The following is an 18277-nucleotide window of genomic DNA, read 5'->3' as shown; positions in this document are numbered from 1 at the left end:
ACAGATCCCACATGGGATGTAAGTACACAGTGACTCCTGTTGCTGACTTAATAATATGACACTCCTGTTCATGGCGTCAGTAATCTCCCTAGGCTCTAGTCATGAGTTGCCAGGGCTATGGAAGCCTTTAGAATTCGCTGACTTTGATCTTATTCTGATAGGGTCATAGTCAAAGTGGAACTTCTCTCCTCCCTTCGGAGAAAGGTACCTCCTTCTTTGATGGCCCCGTTCTTTCCACTGGGATCTCACTCACAGAGATCTTTCATTTAGGTCTTCTTCTTTTTTTTTTTTCTTTTCCATGGTATCTTGGCTTTCCATGCCTACAATACTCTCATGGGCTCTTCAGCCAGATCCGAATGCCTTAAGGGCTGATTTTGAGGCCAGAGTGTTGTTTAGGACATCTGCCATTCTATGAGTCTGCTGTGTATCTCGCTTCCCATGTTGGATCCTTCTCTCCCTTTTTTATTCTATCAGTTAGTATTACCAGACACTTGTCTTGTTTGTGTGATCCCTTTGACTCTTAGACCTATCAGAGCCATCAACTGTGAACTGAAATTGATCACTTGGACTAGTGAGATGGCATTGGAACATGCCACCTTGATGGGATTGTATTGGAATCCCCTGGCACATTTCTAACTCCACCATTTGGGGCAAGTCTGATTGAGCATGTCCCAAATTGTACATCTCCTCCCTCTCTTTTTCCACTTTTATATTTAACAGGGATCACTTTTTAGTTAAAATTTAAACACCTAAGAATAATTGTGTGTTAATTACAGAGTTCAACCACTAGTACTAGAACAACAGCAACAAATACTAAAAAGGATAAAGTATTACATTGTACATCTAGAGTCAGGACAAGAGCTAATCAGGTCATTGTTTCTTATAGTGTCCATTTCACTTCAACAGGTTTCCCCTTTGGTGCTCAGTTGTCACCGATCAGGGAAAACAAATGATATTTGTCTCTTTGGGACTGGCTTAATTCACTCAGCATGATGTTTTCCAGATTCCTCCATCTTGTTGCAAATGACCGGGTTTCATTGTTTCTTATTGCTGTATAGTATTTGATGGAGTACATGTCCCATAATTTCTTTATCCAGTGGAGCTGTTTTTTTTTAAATAAACAAAATTGAAACACCATTGGCCCAGCTAACAAAAAAGGAGAGAGAAGACTGAAATCAATACAATTAGAGATGGTAGAGAAAATGTAACAATAGACACCACAGAAATAAAAAGAATCATCAGAAACCACTACAAAGAGCTGTATGCTAACAAATTGGGAAGCCTAGAAGAAATGGATAGATTCCTGGACACATACAACCTACCTAAATTGAGCCATTAAGACAAAGAAAACCTAAACAGACCAATAAGTAAGACAGAAATAGAATCAGTAATAAATGCCCTTCATCAAAGAAGAGCCCAGGATTGGATGGCTTCACTGCTGAATTCTACCAGACATTTAAAGAAGAACTAACCCCAGTTCTTCTTAAATCATTCAAAACAATTGAAATGGAGGTATTTCTCCCAGATTCTTTCTATGAAGCCAATATCACCTTAAATCCTAAACCTGGAAAAGACACAGCAGAGAAAGAAAACTATAGACCAATTCTCCCTGATGAATGTAGAAGCAAAAATCCTCAACGAAATCCTGGCCAATCGAATCCAACTAAACATCAGAAAGGTCATTCACCAGGGCCAAGTGCGATTTATCCCTGGTATGCAGGGATGGTTCAACATTCGAAAATCAATGTGATAAACCACACTAACAAACTGAGGAACAAAAACCATATGATTATCTCAATAGATGCAGAAAAAGCATCTGACAAAATAAAACACCCTTTCATGATAAAATCTCTAAGCAAATTGGGTATAGAAAGAACATTCCTAAACACAATCAAGGCAATTTATGAAAAACCCACGCTGGCATCATTTTGAATAGGGAAAAGTTGGAGGCATTTCCACTGAAATCTGGAACCAGACATGGATGCCCACTCTCACTGTTGCTATTCAATATAGATCTGGAAGTTTTAGCCAGAGACATTAGGCAAGAAAAAGAAATCAAATGGATTCAAATTGGGAAGGAGGATGTCAAACTATCCCTCTTTGCAGATGATATGATTCTATATATAGGGGAACCAAAAGACTCCACTAAGAGACTATTGAAACTCATAGAAGAGTTGGCAAAGTAGCAGGATACAAAGTCAACACACAAAAATCAACAGCCTCAGTATACACAGACAATACCTTGGCTGAGAAAGAACTTCTAAGATCAATCCCATTCACAATAGCCACAAAAACAATCAAGTACCTGGAATAAATTCAGCCAAGGATATCAAAGATCTCTACAATGAGAATTATAAAACATTAAAAAAAGAAATAGAAGAAGATAAAGAAATGGAAAACTCTGCCATGTTCATGTATTGGAAGAATCAATATCATCAAAATGCCCATTCTTCCAAAAGCAATTTACAGATTCAATGCTATGCCAATCAAAATACCAAAGACATTCTTCTCATATCTAGTAAAAATGTTGCTGAAATTCATATGGAGGCACAGGAGACCTCGAATAACTAAAGCAATCTTATACAATCAAAACAAAGCCGGAGACACCACAATACCAGATTTCAAGACGTATGACGGCCAGCGCAGTGGCTCAACAGGCTAATCCTCCGCCTAGTGGCACCAGCATACCGGGTTCTAGTCCCAGTCGGGGCACCGGATTCTGTCCCAGTTGCCCATCTTCCAGGCCTGCTCTCTGCTGTGGCCCAGGAGTGCAGTGGAGGATGGCCCAAGTGCTTGGGCCCTGCACCCCATGGGAGACCAGGAGAAGCACCTGGCTCCTGCCTTCGGATCAGCGTGGTGCGCTGGTCACAGCGCAGCGGCCATTGGAGGGTGAACCAATGGCAAAGGAAGACCTTTCTTTTTGTCTCTCTCTTTCTCTCTCACTGCCCACTCTGCCTGTCCAAAAAAAAAAATGACACATGACATGGCAGTTATAATCCAAACATTCTGATACTGGTACAGATACAGATTGATAGACCAATGGGACAGAATAGAAATGCCAGAAATCAATACAAACATCTACAACCAACTTATATTTGACAAAGGATTGAAAACCAAACACTGGAGCAGGGACAGTCTATTCAATAAATGGTACTGGGAACACTGGATTTCCACATGCAGAAGCATGCAGCAAGACCCTTACCTTACACCTTACACAAAAATCCACTCAACATGGATTGAAGATCTAAATCTACGACCCAACACCATCAAATTAATCAAGGACATTGGGGAAACCCTGCAAACATTGCACAGGCAAAGAATTCCTGGAAAAGACCCAGAGGCACAGGCAGTCAAAGCCAAAATGAACAATGGCATTACCCAAATTGAGATGCTTCTGTACTGCAAAAGAAATAGTCAAGAAAGTGAAGAGACAACTGACAGAATGAGAGAAATTATTTGCAAACTACACAATCGATAAAGGATTAATAACCAGAATCTATAAAGATATTAAGAAACTCCACAACAACAAAACAAACAACCCAGTTAAGAGATGTGCAAAGGACTTAAACAGATGTTTTTCAAGAGGAAATCCAAATGGCCAACAGACACATGAAAAAATGTTCAGGATGAGTAGTCATCAGGGAAATGCAAATCAAAGCTGCAATGATGTTTCACCTCACCCCAGTTAGAATGGCCCTCATACAGAAATCAACAAACCATAAATGCTGGAAAGGATGTGGTGAAAATGGCACCCTAACCCACTGTTGGTGGGAATATAAACTGGTAAAGCCACTATGGAAGACAGTATGGGGATATCTTAAAAATCTGAATATCGACCTACCATATGACCCATCCATCCCACTCCTGGGAATTATCCAAGGGAAATGAAATCAGTAAATGAAAGTGCTATCTGCACCTCCATATTTATTGCAGCTAAGACATGGAAGCAACCTAAATGCCCACCATCTGAAGATTGGATAAAGAAATTGTGGGATATGTACACTATGGAATACTACACAGCCATAAAAATGGATGAAATCTGGTCATTTGCAACAAAATGGAGCAAGTTGGAAAATGTCATACTTAGTGAAATAACCCAGTCCCAAAGAGAAAAATACCATATGTTCTCCATGATCTGTGAGAATTAATAGTGTTCCTAAAATGAAAACTATGTAAGTGAAATTGACACTTTTAGAAACAATGACTTTAGTCCTTGTCCTGACTGTTGAGGGACAGTTTTTTATTGTTACTTTTTATTCTGTATTTCCTTTTTTTCTTTTGTTTTCTTTCTTTTTCTTTTCTCCATACCATATGTTGAACTCTTTATGTAACATAGAGTTAATCATATGTATATAAAGTCAATTGAAAAAAAATCCCAGTAAAAAATAAAAGGGGGAATATGAGAGGGAGGAGGTAGTCTATAACTGCTAAGCTGTATAGTTCTGCATATAGTCCTACAGACTTACTTCTAAGGCCACAGCCTAAGAACTTGTCATGGGACTCCAAACCCATTAAAATCAGTGGTATAAATTCCATCTTAATTGTTAAAATGATCATATTAAATTTTAAAGTCAATATATAGATAGGTTTATGTATAAAAGTGATCATATAAATAACATCAAGTGCCTGGTAATAATAATAGAATAAAAAGGAAGGGATGTCCAATATGGGAAGCAGTCCACACAGCAGACTCCTAGAATAACATTCACTGTAAATAACACTCTGACCTCAGAATCAACCCTTAAGGCTTCCTGGTCTGGCTGAAAGGCCTATGAGACAATTTCAGGAACTGAAAGTCAAGACTCTGTGGCAAAAAATATCCTACATGATGGATTTCTATGAGATCTCAGTGGAAAGAAGGGGCCATCAAAGAAAGAGGAGAGAACTTCCAATTTGCCTATGGCAGTGTCCAAATACTGATGGAATCTATGGTCACAAAAGGTCCCCATAGCCTTGGCAGCCCACAGCAAGAGCCTTGGGTGATCGCTGACGTCATAAATAAGGGTGTTAATTGTTGAAGGAACAACAGAAGTCACTGTGTACTTACTCCCCATGTAGGACCTCTGTCCTTAATGAGTTATACTCTGAGAATTAATTGCAAATCTTGTTCTCAAACTGTATGCTATATATTGTGTGGGTGTGTGGGTGTAAACTGTTGAAATATATACTTAACATAGAGTTGGTCCTCTGTATGTGAAATCAAACTAAAATGAACCATAATGAAGAAGGGGATAGGCAAAGGAGGAGGTGAGATGGGAGTCGGGGTGAGAGGGTGACTATGGGGCAAAGAACCACTATATACCTAAAGTTGTACCTATGAAAAATGCATTAATTAAATAAAAGCTTTAAAAAAAAGAATACCACTGTTTTGTCCATTATATATTTTGTATGCATCTTCTCCCAGTTTATAGCTTGTCTTTTGAAAGTATTTATAATATTATCTTATGTACTCAAGTAAATAATTGTATATAATTATAGTTACCAGTCTTGTCTTTCATTATTGATATATTTAAATCACATTAAAATTCTTCTCCTTCATAAAGTTCATACAATTATTTTCCTGAAGTGGGCATTTGGCACAGTGGTTAAGTCAGTGCTTGGGATATCTGCATCTCATATGGAAGTCTCTAGTTGGAATCTGGGTTCTGCCTCCGATCAACTTCCTGGGAGGCAGCAGGTGATGGCTCAAGTATTTAGGTTGGCCATCCACGTGAGACCTAGATTGAGTTCCAGATTCCTGGTTTCAATCTGGCCCAGCCCCAGCTGTTGCAGGCATTTGGAGCGCAATATCTCTTTTCCTCTCTCTGTCTCTCCTACTTTGCCTTTCAAATAAAAAAAAAAAAAGAGCTGCTATAAAACTATTTTCTCAAACTTTTTTTCTAAACTATTTTAAGATTTTAGTTCTCAGCTAAGTCTATCAAAATTAATTTTGGTACAAGTTATGTAGTGGTGATTCAATGTTTTACCATATGCACAAACAATTATCTGAGCATTATCTTCAAAATTTTAGTCTTTCTTCAGTTATCAGGAAGGAATTTTCTTATTTAAATTTTTATTTATGTTTTGGTCTATTCCTAGGCTGTTTAATCTATCCTTATGGTCAGTTTGTTGATTCCAGTGCCAGTACTACACTGGTTTAATTAACCATTGCTTTATAGTATATCTTTATCTCTGGAAAGGAAGGCTGTCTCCAATTGTCTTTCATAAGTCTCGCTTATGTGATTGCTGGTCAATGTTAAATTTAGAATTATAATGTTAAGTATCTCCAAAAAAAGGGAATAAAAAACCTGTAGGACTTTGACAGTGGATTGAACCTAAATTAATGAGGAGATTGAATACTATTGTGTATATTATTCAGAGCTTGATGATACTGAGTCTCCCTATTATAAATTAATGGAAGTTCTACTGCCCTATATGCACAAAGAACAATCTCTGATACTGACTATATTTTAAGATTTATTTATTTATTTGAAAGACAGAGTTAGAGAGAGAGAGAGAGAGAGAGAGAGAGAGAGGTCTTCCATCTGCTGGATCACTCCCCAAATGGCTACGAAAACCAGGATTAAGGACTTTCTTCCAGGTTTTCCATGTGGGTGCAGGGATACAAGCCAGGACTCAAAGTGGTGCCCATATGGAATGCTGGCATTGCAGATAGCAGGTTAACCTGTGCCACAGCACTGGCTCCTGATACTGGCCTTTTGAGAAAAGAAAGGCTTTGTTTTATGCAGGATGAAGGTATTTTCCAGTGAAAGGTCCCTTCAGTATATCTAATCTCACACATTCTGTCAAAAATAAACACATCTCACATTTAGCAGCTTTTCTGGTTCTCAATTTCTTAAACAAAACAGAAATACCCTAATCAACAACAAAAATGAGCATGTTAAGGCTGATGATTAAGAAGCATTCTCTTAGTGTGCTTACGTGAGGTGCGTAGTGATCCAGACTCTGACATTGCCACAGATTCCCTGGTTTTCCACACACCTACCAGTCAGAATGGTCAAAGGAAAATATCTCAGTCCAACAATGCTGCTCTTGTGAATGCTCACCACAAGTGGCAGCACATGAAGTCATATGATTCCTCCTATTTATTTATTTACTTTTGCTGAAATAATTAGCTAACCTATCATTATTGAATTCTAGTGAAATCTTCAGGTGGCAAGTGTGAGCCAGGAGTGGCCAACTAAACTATCATTTGTGATCATGCTCCAAGCTTTCCAAGCTGTCTGTTCATTTGTGTTTATGCAGTCATGAACACTTGGACATTGCTCTCAAGGTTTTTCCTAGGAATACCTTCCATTCACTATCTTTGAAAGTGAGAGTTGTGCCTTATTCATCCCTGTGTCTACCACCTAGCCTGGTACTTGTTGACAGTATTGCACTCTTCAAATGGGGTAAGAATAAAGAAACTTATCCCATTTTTGCGTCGAGTTGGTTATATATGACAGTTTAATATAAATATAGCATGATTCTACCTACTAGTTTATATGAATATATATATATATATATATTCAGAGAACTCTGAACATACCAAATAAATTGAAATATACAATGAATATTTTGGAGAGCGTAATTCACAGAAAATATATGGACTTGGCAAGTAGAGGTTTAATTGCATCTCATTCTAAATGCCAGAAACACAGCTAGAAAATCACTCATCAGACTCATTACAGTTGAGCTCCACTTAAGCAATGCACCCAATCTGTGTTCTCATTGATTTTAAACCCCATATATGTACTGTCTAGATTCTAACCTATCCTGTTATGTCATTTTCACCATTTGTTCTTTCAAATAGCAAAAAAAGTTGTGATTTTATTATTTCATATACTTAGGAATACAATAAAATGAAAGAAGAAAAAAATGGGCATCTGCCCTATTGGAACTCTGATTCTCCAGGAAGAGACCAATGAACAGTTGTAGGAATGTCAAAAGTATTTTGGAAGAGGTATATACAAAGTATCCGGACAATCTGAATACTTACTTCTGCCTAACAGGAAAGAATTAATAATATAAGTAATTATATTTGTAGCAGATGGCAAAAAAAATGAGTAGGAGTTTTCCAGGAGGGGCACAGCATGAACATTTCACTCAAAGGGAACACCATCAGATAATGGTATTACAGAAGACCATGAGTTATCTCTGGAATCACTACTTCCCATATTTTCATTAACAATCACTTCGCTCTTCATGAATCTTTCCTTCTTTGCAAAATACACATAATTATCTGAGAGAGAACACAGGGCATTCACAGGATTGATGGAGATAAATTATAAATGGCATGGTGCAGCACTTGGCTCAGAAAGATCAGACAAAAAGTGGTAGCTGTAGCTCCCAAAGGCAAATAAGTCAGGGTCAGGAAAGCAAAAGCAGGGCAGTAATTAAAAAAAAAATTCCAGTGAAGTCTAACATATCTAGAGAACAATCTGTCATTATTTATTTGTCACTTGTATTTGATCTAACTCTGAAAAGACCTTTGAATAAACTGAAGAGATTGAAGAAGGTAAATAGGAAAGAGACTGAAGATGGGGAAAAATGAAAAATGTTTACTTCATCTTTACTTTTTTAAAAGAATAAACTTTCTCTTTAAATTAAACTTTTGTTTGGAGATAATGGTAGATTAATATGCAGTTTTAAGGAAAGATAAAGGAGGATCCTATGTACTCTTTACCCAGTTTCCCCCAATGAAAACAACTTGAAAAACTATAGTATAATATCACAACTAGATAATGAAATTGGAGCAATTAAGATACAGAGAATATTTCTATCATCACAGGTATCACTCCTATGTTTTTTCCATTATTTTCTATCTTTTTTTATTTGAAGAATACACTTTAAATGGAATCCTACAGTAAATTACCTCTTGGGATTTACCATTTTTAAACTCATAATTCCTAAAAGGTATGTCCAGGCCTTTTCATATGTCAATAGTTCATTCCCTTTATTACTGGATAGTAATTCTAGGAAATAGATGTACCATAATACTCACCATGGAAGAATACATGTATTATTTTCAATTTTTGGCTATTATGAATACTGACATAAATATTTATTTTTAGTTTGTATGATAGGGAAGATGCACACATACACACCCCCACACACACAGATAGAGAACAAAAATTTGTGTGTGCATTTATTTGAAAGAAAGAAACTATCAAAGTGTCCACCAAAGTCACTGTGCCATTTTTACATTCATACCAGTGATGGATGCAGGTCAAGTTTCTCTCATCCTCTGCTAGCATTTGTCAAACCACTCTAACAGGTGTGTAGGCATATCTCATTGTTATCTTAGTCTGCATTTCCCTTGGAGCTGATTTGTTAAGAATATTTTTATATTCTTATTTTCCATTTGAATAGCCTTTTTAATAAACTGTTTCTTAATGCCATTTCCCCCTTTTTAATTAGTCTTTTTAAATTGAGTTTTGAGAGTTCTTTATATTTTGTAGATACTATTCCTTTGTCACATATATTGGTTCCAAGGATTTCCATTACTTTGTAACTTGTTAATCCTCTCAACAGCAGCATTTACAAAGCTAAGGTTTTTAATTTTAATGAAATATAATTTGCCAATTTTTCCTCTTGTAGTTGTGCCTCAGTATCTTTTGTTCCTCTCTCCATTTCTTGCTCTCTTCCTTTATGATTTTCTATGGTAGTATGCTTTAAAATCTTTCTTCTGAGTGTCTATTATGTATTTTTGTACTTTGTGGTTTCCTGGAGGTTCACATAAAGCATCTATACTCATAATACACTATTTTAGGCTGATCACAACTTAATTTCAATCACTTCCATAAACTATACTTTTTTTGCCAGGCAAAGTTAGACAGTGAGAGAGAGATAGACACAGAGAGAGTTATAGACAGTGAGAGAGAGAGAAAGGTCTTCCTTCCATTGGTTCACTCCCCTAATGGCCGCTACGGCTGGCAGTGCACCGATCCGAAGCCAGGAGCCAGGTACTTCCTCCTGGTTTCCCATGGGGGTGCAGGGACCCAAGCACTTGGGCCATCCTCCGCTGCCCTCCTGGGCCACAGAGTAGAGGGCTGGACTGGAAGAGGAGCAACTGGGACTAGTACCCAGCACCCCAACCGGGACTAGAACCTGGGGTGCCGGTGCTGCAGGTGGAGGATTAGCCAAGTGAGCCACGGCACTGGCCAAAACTCTATACTTTTATGCTCTCTGGTCCCACAATTTGTTTTTGATGAATGTTTTGTACCTTTTATAGTTTATGCCCATTAACTAATTATTATAGCTATAGTTTTTAATTATTTTGACTTTAACCCTGATGCTAAAAATATAGTTGATATCACAATTACAAGATGAGTGTTGACTTTGACTATGTTTCATTCTACCAATGAGTTTTATATGTTCATATTTCTACTTAGCAACCTCTTCCTTCAGCTTGAAGGACTCCTTTCAACATTTCTTGTAAGGCAGATTTAGCAGTAATAAATCCACTCAGCTTCTAGTGGTCTGAGAAAGTTTTTATTTTTCATTCATCTTTTAAAGGATAGGATGGCTGGGTATAGAATTCTTGTTTGGCAGTGTATCATGCCCCTGAACCCAGCTTTTGGAATATATATCATCCTACTCCCTTATCGCCTGCAAAGTTTCTGTTGAAAAGAAGTCTGCTGATGGTCTTATGTGGTTGCCCTAGTACAAGCACCTTTTCCTTGGAATTTTCAGGGTGTTTTTTTTTTTGCATCTAGTTTTGACAATTTGTTTGTAATGAGTCTTAGTGTGTCTCTTCATATTCATCCTCTTAGGTGTCTGTTGAGTTTTCTGTATCTGAATTTTTAATTCCTTCCTCAAACCTTGCAAATTTTCTGCTATTATTTATTTGAGAATGTTTTCTATTCCATTGTCTCTTCTTCTGGCATTCCAGTAAAGCATATATTATTTCACCTGATGGTGTTTTGTAAGTCCCTTAGGTTGCCTTTCATTCTTTTTCCTTCTGGATCATTAGACTGGATGACTTCTGATGACTTATCTTCAGGTTCACTACTTCTTTTTTGTTTGATCTTGCCTACTCTTCAATTCCTCTATAATATTTTGTAGTTGGGTTATTATATTCTTTATCCCAATTATTTGTTTGATACTTTCAAAATATTATATCTTTGCTAAAATTTTCAGTTTACTCCTGCTTTGGTCTCTTTGCCCTAGTGAGCAACTTTCTGTCACTTGGAATTCCTTATCAGGTAAACCACAGATTTACATTTCATTAAGTCAGCTTCTAGAGACTTTTCTTATTCTTTCACTTGGAACATATTTTCTATTTTATTTTTGTTGACACTTTGCATTGGTTTCCATGCATTAGATAAAATATTCACCTCTTCCAGTGTTATTAGTTTAGTCTCATGGAGGAGATGTTCCTTCCCAATAAGCCAAGACAGAGATCTAGGTGTTGCTAAATCCTTGTGCTTGTCTAACATGCTGTCATTATTTTCAGTGACCCCCCAAAATTAGAGTGGGGATATAAATTAGGTGGGATAGAAATTGCCCCTAAAGATGCAGCTGGGGAGACTGGAGACTAGAATATTAAGATGTGGCTCCTGTTCCTTATTTCTTTTCAGAGAATCTTAGAAACAGAGTTTTTATCCCACTCATTTTGTGCTACACCAAGAACAGGGAAGAAGCCTATACTCTCAATTAGATTCTCACTTTGACCCTGAGGGATAACTTCAGAATGTTTTCAAGTTTAAAAGCCAAAGGTACCCTGGTCTACTGTTGGTAGGAATGTAAACTGGTGTAGCCACTGTGAAAGACTGTATGGAGATACCTCAATAATCTGAATATAGACCTACCATATGATCCAGCCATCCCACTCCTGGAAATTATGCAAACCAAAAGAAATTAGCTTCATCATTACATTGAGTGCATCAAGAACTTCTATTTCTGATCATTCATCCCTTTGAAAACTATTGCCACAATCGTTTGATGACTGCCTGCTGTCTTTTTGAATAAGTATTTGTTTGAAGAAAGGTAGGACTTCAGCTAAAAGTTTTGCTTTCTTTGGGATAATCAATAAATACTATTTATTTCTAATTTCATATTCTTTTTAAAATATTTAATTATTACATAATTAATTACACTCCAAATGCCTGCCATATCCAGGGTTGGGACAGGTCAAAGGCAGGAGCTGGGAACTCAGTCCAGGTCTCCCACATGGATGATAGAGATCCAACTACTTGAGCCATCACCTCCAGTCCCCTAGCATGAGCATTAGCAGAAAGCTGGAATTGGGAGGAGGGCCAGGACCCAAGCCCAAGCAGGAATCTCAATTGCCACATCAAACAGACACCCTAATTTAATATGCTTATCATGAAAATTTTTTTCCTTTGTAAGTCATCTGAAATCCTTATGGAATAGGGGGTATTCTAATTACTGAAATGAATGAAATATAATTGATTTACTCAATTTGAATTATTTGCAATTTTGATTCATTGGTTTTCTTGGAACAGGAATTTAAATGATTACCTTTCATCTTACATTATGCATCTATAAATAATGATTAGGTTGGTATTATATGTCACTAAACCAAGATACATCATGGAAATAATGTCTCAGAATTTTAAAACAAGTTAACATCCAATGACCTATATTAAAAATCATATTCATCGGCTGGTGCCATGGCTCACTTGGCTAATCCTCTGCCTGCAGCACCGGCACCCCAGCTTCTTGTCCTAGTTGGGGTGCTGGATTCTGTCCCGGTTGCTCCTCTTCCAGTCCATCTCTCTGCTGTGGCCCAAAAAGGCAGTGGAGGATGGCCCAGGTGCTTGGGCCCTGCACTCACATGGGAGACCAGGAGGAAGCACCTGGCTCCTGGCTTCGGATCGGCACAGCTCGCCGGCCGTAGAGGCCATTTGGGGGGTGAACCAACGGAAGGAAGACCTTTCTCTTTGTCTCCCTCTCTCTCACTGTCTAATTCTGCCTGTCCAAAAAAAAAATCATATTCATGTTAAAATTTGGTGACTTAAATACAAATTAATTAGGAACATGTGGGCATAATTTGCTTTGAAACAGGAACATAAGAATATGTATTTGATAAAATACTGAGTTTAAGCAATATAATAGTTTACTTAATAAAAGCCACAATACCACATGAATTCCTATGGTTTAATAGTAAATGAATATAAAATTGTATATTTAAGTAAATGCAGGTTGGCTAAATTGTGCACTGAACATCAAAACTTTCATGAGAATAGAAGACAAGATCTAATTTAACAGGAACAGTCTATTTGAATAAGCTGTCAACCCTCTAGATAGCATCAATAGCATTTACAGAGCATGAGACATAGCAATGTGGGAAGAGAGAGGGACAGTCTAGAGGCTTATAAAGACTTAAGTTTGATGGAGGCTGGTGTTGCGGCATAGTGGGTTAAGCCACTGCCTGCAATGCCAGGATCCCATGGGCACCAGTTTTATCTCGGCTGCTTCACTTCCAATACGGCTCCCTGCTAATGTGCCTGGGAAAGCAATGGAACATAGTCTAAGTGCTTGGGACTCTGCACTCATGTGGAAGATTCAGATGAAGCTCCTGGCTCTTGGCTTTGGCCTGGCCCAGCCCTGGCTGTTATGCTCACTTGAGGAATAAACCACCAGATGGAAGATTTCTCTCTCTTTCTTACTTACTTTCTCTCTCTCTCTCTCTCCCCCTCGGTTACTGTGATTTTCAAATAAATAAAATGAATCTTTAAAAAACGACTGAAGTTTGAGATGTAGAAATCATATCTATTTTTTACCCCTAATAATTTTGGGTTAAACGAGATTTTTACAACCATATAACCAATTTCTTACAAGTTTATAAATTATATTTAATAATGCATTTTCCTTTTTTTCTCTATAGAAATAATCTTGAATTATTTGTGTAGTTCCATTCACTGTGCATCTTTTTTTTTAAACTTTATTTAATAGATATAAATTTCCAAAGTACAGATTTAGGATTACAGTGGCTTTTTCACCCCATAAGTTCCCTCCCACCTGCAACCCTCCCCTGTCCCACTCCCTCTCCCACTCCATTCACATCAAGATTCATTTTCAATTCTTTATATACAGAAGATCAACTTAGTATATACTAAGTAAAGATTTCAACAGACTGCACCTACACAGACACACAAAGTGTAAAGTACTGTTTGAGTAATAGTTATCGCATTAATTCACATTGTACAACACATTAAGGACAAATATCCTACATAGGGAGTAAGTGCACAGTGACTCCTGTTGTTGACTTAACAAATTGACACTCTTGTTTATGGCGTCAGTAATCACCCTAGGCTCCTGTCATTAGCTGCCAAGGCGATGGAAGCATTTCGAGTTCACTGACTCCAATCTTATTTAGACAAGGTCATAGTCAAAGTGGAAGTTCTCTCCTCCCTTCAGAGAAAGGTACCTCCTTCTTTATTGGCCCCGTTCTTTCCACTGGGATCTCACTCACAGAGATCTTTCACTTAGTTTTTTTTTTTTTTTTCCAAAGAGTGTCTTGGCTTTCCATGCCTAAAATGCTCTCAAGGGCTCTTCAGCCAGATCCAAATGCCTTAAGGGCTGATTCTGAAGCCAGAGTGCTATTTAGGACATCTGCCATTCTATGAGTCTGCTGTGTCTCCCCCTTCCCATGTTGGATTGTTCTCTCCCTTTTTGATTCTATCAGTTAGTATTAGCAGACACTAGTCTTGTTTATGTTATCCCTTTGACTTTTTTTTTTTAATTTTTGACAGGCAGAGTGGACAGTGAGAGAGAGACAGAGAGAAAGGTCTTCCTTTGCCGTTGGTTCACCCTCCAATGGCCGCCACGGCCTGCGCGCTGCTGCCGGCACACCACGCTGATCCGAAGGCAGGAGCCAGGTGCTTCTCCTGGTCTCCCATGAGGTGCAGGGCCCAAGCACTTAGGCCATCCTCTGCTGTACTCCTGGGCCACAGCAGAGAGCTGGCCTGGAAGAGGGGCAACTGGGACAGAAGCAGGCGCCCTGACTGGGACTAGAACCTGGTGTGCCAGCACCGCTAGGTGGAGGATTAGTCTGTTGAGCCACGGCGCCAGCCCCTTTGACTCTTATTCCTATCACTATGATCAGTTGTGAACTGAAACTGATCGCTTGGGCTAGTGAGATGGCATTGGTACATGCCACCTTGATGGGACTGAATTGGAATCCCCTGGCACGTTTCTAACTCTACCATTTGGGGCAAGTCAGCTTGAGCATGTCCCAAATTGTACATCTCCTCCCTCTCTTATTCCCACTCTTATATTTAACAGGGATCACTTTTCAGTTAAATTTAAACACCTAAGAATATTTGTGTGTTAATTAAAGAGTTCAACCAATAGTGTTAAGTAGAACAAAAAAATCTTAAAATGGATAAAGTATTACATTGTACATCAACAGTCAGCACAAGAGCTGATCAAGTCACTGTTTCTCAGAGTGTCCATTTCACTTCAACAGGTTTCCTTTTTGGTGCTCGGTTAGTTGTCACCGATCAGGAGAACATATGATATTTGTCCCTCTGGGACTGGCTTAATTCACTCAGCATGATGTGTTCCAGATTCCTCCATTTTGTTGAAAGTGACCGGATTTCATTGTTTTTGACTGCTGTATAGTATTCTATAAAGTACATATCCCATAATTTCTTTATCCAGTCTAATGTTGATGGGCATTTAGGTTGATTCCATGTCTTAGCTATTGTGAATTGAGCTGCAATAAACATTGAGGTACAGACAGCTTTTATGTTTGCCAAATTAATATCCTTTGGGTAAATTCCAAGGAGTGGGATGGCTGGGTTGTATGGTAGGGTTATATTCAGGTTTCTGAGGAATCTCCAGATTGACTTCCATAGTGGCTTTACAGTTTGCATTCCCACCAACAGTGGGTTAGTGTCCCTTTTTCCCCACATCCTCGCCAGCATCTGTGGTTTGTAGATTTCTGAATGTGAGCCATTCTAACCGGGGTGAGGTGAAACCTCATTGTGGTTTTGATTTGCATTTCCCTGATTGCTAGTGAACCTGAATATTTTTTCATGTGTCTGTTGGTCATTTGGATTTCCTCTTTTGAAAAATGTCTATTGAGATCCTTGGCCCATCTCTTAGGTGGGTTGTTTGTTTTGTTGTTATGGTGTTTCTTGATCTGTTTGTAGATTCTGGTTATTAATCCTTTATCTGTTGCATAGTTTGCAAATATTTTTTTCCCATTCTGTCGGCTGCCTCTTCACTTTCCTGACTGTTTCATTTGAAGTACAGAAACTTCTCAATTAGATGCAATCCCAATTGTTAATTTTGGCTTTAACTGCTGGTGCCTCTGGGGTCTTTTCCAAAAAGTCTTGGCCTGTGCCTATATCTTGCAGGGTTTCCCCAAAGTCCTTGATTAATTTCATGGTGTCGGGTCATAGATTTAGATCTTTAATCCATGTTGAGTGGATTTTGTAAGGTGTAAGGTAGGGGTCTTGCTTCATGCTTCTGACGTGGAAATCTAGTTTCCCAGAACCATGTATTGAATAGACTGTCCTTGCTCGAGGAATTGGTTTTAGATCCTTGATCAAATATAAGTTGGCTGTAGATGTTTGGATTGATTTCTGGTGTTTCTATTCCATTCCATTGGTCTATCCATCAGTTTCTGTACCAGTACCATGATGTTTTGATAACAACTGCCCTGTAGTATGTCCTGAAATCTGGTATAGTGATGCCTTCTGCTTTGTTTTTGTTGTACAAGATTGCTTTAGTGTTCAGGGTCTCCTGTGCCTCCATATGAATTTCAGCATCATTTTTTCCAGATCTGAGAAGAATGTCTTCAATATTTTGATTGGTATTGCATTGAATCTATAATTTGCTTTTTGGAGAATGGACATTTTAATGATATTGATTCTTCCAAACCATGAGCATGGAAGATTTCTCCATTTTTTGGTATCCTCTTCTATTTCTTTCTTTAAGGTTTTGTAATTCTCATTGTAGAGATCTTTAACATCCTTGCTTAAGTTTATTCCAAGGTATTTGATTGTTTTTGTAGCTATTGTGAATGGGATTGATCTTAGAAGTTTTTCCTCAGCCATGGCATTGCCTGTGTATACAAAGGCAGTTGATTTTTGTGCATTGATTTTATATCCTGCTACTTTGCCAAATTCTTCGATGAGTTCCAAGAATCTCTTAGTAGAGTTCTTTGGATCCCCTAAATAAAGAATCATATCATCTGCAAAGAGGGATAGTTTGACTTCTTCCTTCCCAATTTGTATCCCTTTAATTTCTTTTTCTTGCCTGATGGCTCTGGCTAAAACTTCCAGAACTATGTTGAATAGCAGTGGTGAGAGTGGGCATCCCTGTCTGGTACCAGATCTCAGTGGAAATGCTTCCAACTTTTCCCCCATTCAGTAGGATGCTGGCTGTGGGTTTTTCATAAATTGCTTTGATTGTATTGAGGAATGTTCCTCCTGTACCCAATTTGCTTAGAGTTTTCATCATGAAAGGGTCTTTTATTTTTCAAATGCTTTCTCTGCATCTATTGGGATAATTATATGGTTTTTCTTCTGCAGTTTGTTAATGTGGTGTATCACATTGATTTGTGCACAGTGAACCATCCCTGCATACCAGATATAAATCCCACTTGGTCTGGGTGGATGATCTTTCTGATGTGTTGTTGCATTCTATTGGCCAGAATTTTATTGAGGATTTTTGCGTCTATGTTCATCAGGGATATTGGTCTGTAATTTTCTTTCAATTCTGCTTCTTTTTCAGGCTTGGGGATTAAGGTGATGCTGTCTTCATAGAAAGAGTATTCCCTCTTTTTCAATTGTTCTGAATAGTTTGAGAAGAATTGGAGTTAGTTCTTTTAGTGTCTGGTAGAATTCAGCAGTGAATCCATCCAGTCCTGGGCTTTTCTTTGTTGGGAGGGCCTTATTACTGTTTTAATTTCTGACTCAGTTATGAATATGTTTAAGTTTTCTATGTCTTCCTGGTTCAATGTAGGTAGGTTGCATGTGTCCAGGAATCTATCCATTTCTGATAGATTTCCCTGTTTGCTGGCATACAACTCTTTGTAATAACTTCTGATGACTCTTTTTATTTCTGGTGTGTGTGTTGTTACATTCCCTTTTTTATCTCTAATTTTATTGATTTGGGTCTTTTCTTTTTTTAGTCAGTTGGACCAATGGTGTGTAAATTTTGTTTATTTTTTCAAAAAATCAGCTCTTTGGCTGTTCTTTTGTAATGTTTTGGATTCAATCCTGTTGATTTCTTCTCTGATTTTAATTATTTCTCTTCTACTAGATTTGGGTCTGGTTTGCTGCAGTTTTTCTAGATTCTTGAGATGCACTGATAG

The sequence above is a fragment of the Lepus europaeus genome, chromosome 16 (genome assembly GCF_033115175.1).
Source record: "Lepus europaeus isolate LE1 chromosome 16, mLepTim1.pri, whole genome shotgun sequence".
Taxonomy (NCBI): domain Eukaryota; kingdom Metazoa; phylum Chordata; class Mammalia; order Lagomorpha; family Leporidae; genus Lepus; species Lepus europaeus.
This window is presented reverse-complemented; position numbering follows the sequence as displayed.